The sequence below is a fragment of the Dendrobium catenatum genome, unplaced genomic scaffold (genome assembly GCF_001605985.2).
Source record: "Dendrobium catenatum unplaced genomic scaffold, ASM160598v2 fragScaff_scaffold_1178, whole genome shotgun sequence".
Classification (NCBI taxonomy): Eukaryota; Viridiplantae; Streptophyta; class Magnoliopsida; order Asparagales; family Orchidaceae; genus Dendrobium; species Dendrobium catenatum.
In genome coordinates this window covers 650632-656052 of record NW_021319640.1, presented here as the reverse complement: position 1 = coordinate 656052, position 5421 = coordinate 650632, and the positions used below count along the sequence as shown (strand labels likewise).

Genomic DNA, 5421 nt, shown 5'->3' with positions numbered 1-5421 from the left:
ATACATCCTTTAACATTAATGATTAATGCTAATAGAAAGAAAACTCGGACTTTTTTTTTGAGATGATGTGAGAGTGTGAGATGATTTTGGTGGAGTTTCGGCTGTTGGGCTTGAGGCCAGCTGCTAGAGACGAGATGGGGAAAAAAGCAGGTTGGAGTGTGTTGCAGTTAGGGCTTGCGAACTGAGGGTTCATTTGGAACAGTTTTTTTATTATTTTTTAAAGCAACTTTTTAGTACAAAAAATTTAATTTTGATACTAAAAAGTTGCTTTAAGAAGCATCAAAAAAGTCGTCTCAAACAAAGCTTGAGAGAGGAGGTCAAGAAGAGTTGGGGGTGGATCAGAGGTTGAGGAAGAAGCGGGCAGAGGCTTCGAGGATTTCGGCTCTGTGTACATTAAAGAAGGCGAATAGGAGTTTTTCGTGCAAATAATAATTTAATGGTAACCATGTTTCTCGAGCACTTCGTCTTCTAAAATATACTGGAACCTTACTCATCATTTGTATTTTAAAAAAATTTCAACAGCAGAAAATATACAAATTATTAAAAAATTTAATTTAATACAGGAAAGACGAAACTCATATAGAGCAGAAATTAAATGACAAATTTTTATATATTTTTATGATACATTCAAATCAAATATGGCAGTTAGGGAAGAGAATAAAGATGTAAAAGTGTTACTTAAATATAGCAGTTGGGGAAGGGATAAAAAATAGAAGCGTTACTTATCTCAAACGCTACAGAGTGAACTTGTCCCAAACAAGCCCCATGAGTAGCTACAGCAAGGCTTTGGGATCTCCACGAGGAAAAACATCACGAGAGGGAGACATCAAAGTTCTTTCCAACTCGCACCAATTTTTCTCTCTGAAATGGGAGCATGGCGAGTTCACACTGAAATGGGAGCAGGAGTTGCTAGGCTCAGGGCAGTTGAAAAATTATTACTTCCGGTCACCGGACCTAAAAATAGGTCCGGACATCAATTAAAACTTGCTACGTGGACTGCACTTTGACCGCATTATAACTGTGTTTTATGTGCGCTTTGACTGCGCTTTACCTGCACTTTGACTGCGCTTTTTGATTGCGCTTTACCTGCACTTTATCTACGCTTTTGACGCATTTGAATTAAAATTCCGCGGACACGTGTACATTTTACATGTCAATATTTTATTGGTGTCCGGACGTATCTCTACCTCCGGTGACCGGACCTAATATTTTTCCCATGGCAGTTTGGGGTAGTAATGCGTATCTATGCAATAGCGGGAAAAAGAATGGTTGCGGCAAAATGGAGGGTTGTAGATATGAACGGATAGGCTTTAGTTTTTTTTGGGATAATTTTTTATTATTTTTTAAAACAATTCTCTAATGCAAAAATTTTATATTAAAAAACTGTTTTAGAAAACAGTTAAAAAATAACCCAATTAAAATCTTAATTTGTGAAGAATTGTAAGTACTATTTGTATGATTAAGACTTACTTTATCAAGAATAACAAGTGACATTATATATATATATATATATATATATTCATATTAGTGGAAGATCAGTAATAATAATTTCTAGACACTCAACCATCAGAAGCAGCTAATTGTAAGAAGAAGTCAATTACATGATGCCAATGAGAGAAGAAAAAAAGGTTTTTTTTTTTTAGTAAAATTTGGGGCATAGCCCATTTCCATTATAGAAAAATAGAATTTACAGCCCAAAAATAAAAAAGAGCATCAATGAGCTGCAACAAAAAGATAGCAAAGCTCAAAAAGAAGACTAAAGAACAAAGAGACAATTCAGAAATCCAAAATATTAGAGACATTGAGACTCAAAATTTACAAAAATACAGCCAAAATTATATTCCAATCAATAGAGTTGAACTCTCGAGGTTGCCATTGCGACCATCCAAGGGGAGCATATACTGGGAGGTAGGGATGTATTTATCAATGTCCAGAAGGCCAGCAAAATGATCTCAATCTAAATACAATGAACCCCAAGCAGTAGAAAACGAAGGAGCTGAACGAAAATTTAGTTACTGAAGCAACAAATTCTGACCAGAAATAAAAATGAATAAGCTCGATGCTCAGAAAGAGGGCCACCAGGTGAAATTTAAAGTAATAGGTGCCTGATTTCATCGAATTTCTTCCGTGAGCTAGTTTTAAGAGACATCGTTTTCTCGATTTTGCAATATATGGTGGAGGAGAAAGTAAGTTAGAACCAAATTTCTTTTCATTTGGCTCTCTCCATAGATGATAAACTAAACAATAAGAAAGTAGTAAGTAAAGGTTTTTGCAAACAGAACTTAACCCAGGCATCTAAGAGATGTGGTGGAGCAGCTGCTAAAGATTAGGCCTCATGAGAAAAAAATTTACCCAGGTAAAAATAGTAGTAGAGAGTATGTTAAATATAAAGTCGCATTCAAAAAGTAAATGTGACATCATTTCTACGGCATCGAAACAGAAAAAGCAAGTGGTATTAACAAGGAATTGCATTTAATAATGACGTCAATTGTCTTTAAACCCCAAAGTAATGAGAGCCAAGAAAAGGAAGAGTACCTAAGTGCATGGTTTTGTGCCAGGTTAATTTAAACTAGGGGACATGATGATGATACTTATAGAAGTCCGATAAAAACACTTTATATATTGAAGGTCCATCTGATCCCGCCAAGTGATGCAAGAAGTTTCAGACTGAATTTGAATAGCAGCAATAGTTTGTTGGATGTGAGAGGGGAGTGCTTGGGGAAGATCCCAGCTTAAGTTGCTTATGATAAAACCATTCGTAGAGCAAGAAGGAAATATATACAAAAGAACAGAAGTATCTATTAGTTCCCAAAGAGCTTTACCATTGCAACAAGGATCCCAGTAAAGGGAAATATTACTTGCTGGGGAAATAATAAATGAGAAATTCAACTTTCCTTGGCCACTTCATAATTTTTTTTTTCCAGAATGGGTAGGCTTTAGAGGTGAAGGGTTTCAAAGGCAAGAGGTATTTAACTTTACACCAGCTGGCCAATAGATTCTCAGACTTAAATAATCGCCAGATTAAGGAGCAGCAAAATACATACTGAAGAGCATAAATGCTAGGAACGCCAAGTCCCCCAAGACATTTCGGCAAGAGATAAGATGAATTTTCTTGGTTTGTAAGTCACCATGGTAAACAAACTTGGAGTGAAGTTTGTCTATAAATTTTAAACAACACTTAGGTATGATATAGCCCCTTATCCAATAAGCAATGGTGTTAAAAATAGAGAACTTCACAAATTGAATTCTGTACGCAAAGGATAATAGTTTGGCCTTCCAACCATCAAGAAGAGTAGTAATTATATGTAATAGAGGTTGAAATTCAGTAATTTGAATCCTTTTGCGTGATATAGGGAGGCCAACATACTTGAAAATATTGCCACACATGTTCAAGTTAAGAAGGCTATATATTTCCTGAGGGTTGGGGATGAACGGTGATATTATGATGGAGCTTTTGGAGCTATTAACTTGAATACCAGTAACAGGAACAAAGTACTTAAAATACTATTGATTAGACACATTGTGAGAAATTGCTTCACCAAATATAAGAAGGTCATCAGTATAGAGGAGGTGATTGATCTAGAGCCCCTCAACATTAATGTCAATGAAAGTGTGATTATTGGTAACTTGCTCTAAAAGACTAGATAAAGAATAATTTATAATGTAAAATAAGGGGATAGAGGGCACCCTTATCTCAAGCCATTAATGAAATTAAAAAAGCCTTCCATGCACCATTGATTGCATCGGTAGCATTATAAATTCTCTACAGACAGTATCAAATGCTGTAAATATACCCAATTTAGCACAAAAAGCTTATATTTTAAAGACGGAACGAATTCCCATAAAAGATCATAAGCCAATATAATATTACCAGTAGAGATTCTAGCATGTATAAACCCAATTTGAGTTGGATGTATTATGTAGGGCATGAAAGGTTTAAGGTCTTTGGCAAGAATTTTTGTAATCACTTATAAAAAGTGTTGCAAAGAGAGACGAGCTTGTAATCCAAAATGTTGCTAGCATGAGATGATTTAGGGATAAGAGCAAGATATCGCTTTGGCATGCCTTGGTAATAAGGACGTATAAAAAATGCTTAATGACTTTGCAAAGGTGATAACTACTGATGCCCCATGAGATTTTGTAGAATTCAAAGGTAAACCCATTAGGTCCATGAACAGAGAAGGAGATAAAAAAATGATATAATTTATTTCCTCTTTAGTAACAGGGGCTATAAGTGATGCAATATAATGGGATGGGAGACTCTTGAACCCAAGGATATAAGAAATAGACTATGGCTGGGTTGGGTTATTGAAGAGGGCTAGAAAATGGTGGATAATTTCATTCACAACTTCAGTGGAGGAAAATATGCCATTTTGGGATGTAATTCCTTTGAACCTGTTGACATTTTACTTGACCTTCAGATTAACATACAAGAATTTAAGATCATCCTCATCATTTAAAGCTTTTATTCTGTACGGACACCAGACGGGAGAACCGTCCAGTTAAGCACTGGGTACCCAACGGTACCAAGTGTGGGTACCGAGCTGGGTGCCCACCAATGAGGTTACGTGGCGCATTTTTATTGGTCTCCGGACGCCCTCCGCACTCCACACAGAATAATAAATCCATCATTAGAGAGCAATTTAGCTTTAGCTCTTTTTTGCATCCAAGAGGTCCAAGAGGTAAGACACTGATCAAGCTAATGGTGAGTAACCTTCAAGGAGGAGTTCAAGAACTCATCAAACGAGTCACTATCCAATTAATGAAGGATCCATGATTGGTGGTTCTAAAGGTTAGAAATGGAGGATGCCAAAAGATGGGACTTGGAGCAATTTTGAGTTATAAGGAGGCTTCTAAGGTAGTGGAGTTTAAGGTAAAATGAAGAGATTAGGTCAGATGCATTTCTTTGAGAGAGGAAATTTGAGGGAATCCCAAAACTTAGGCACCTGATCCAATTATTTTTAATCATAAATCAGTGCTTTGTCAAAGGGTCAGGGTTAGCTTGGAAGATGAGGGGAGAGTGATTTAAACTTATAAGTGAGTCAATATTATAAAAAGAACCAGGAAATGTCTAAAGCCAAGAGACATTAACTAAAGCTTTGTCCAATTTTATGTGTATAGGATTTTTAGCTTGCAGATTATACCAAGTATAAAATAACCCATCCGAGGCAAGGTGAGAGAGACTAGAATCAAAATCATACTATTAAGAGCCCAAAGCTTACTATTAATGTTAGCCCCATATTTTTTTAGGAGAACTTGCAATTGTTAAAGTCTCCAATAATGATCTAAGGCTAGGAAATGCTATAAGCAAGACCCTAATATCCCATAACAACAGTTTATCCTTGGGAGAGTTAGAAGCATACACCATAGAGATTTGAAATGAGGGGTGAGAGGTAGAAGAAGTGGTGCTGTGAATCATTT

General features: G+C 36.2%; 1 protein-coding gene across 5 annotated transcripts in view; it reads right to left on the bottom strand.

Moving 5' to 3' along the window:
* Positions 1-1694: 1694 nt before the first annotated feature.
* Positions 1695-5421, bottom strand: part of LOC110115210 (U-box domain-containing protein 44) — a 21917-nt gene continuing 18190 nt past the window's right edge. Inside the window, exon 4 of one of the 5 annotated variants that reach the window (XR_003702175.1) lies at positions 1695-2105. The gene's annotated coding sequence lies outside the window, so the exon portion shown is untranslated. Of the gene's footprint in view, positions 2238-5421 lie in introns of all 5 variants that reach the window. The other 4 variants (XR_003702176.1, XR_003702177.1, XR_003702178.1 and 1 more) reach the window with 4 other exon arrangements.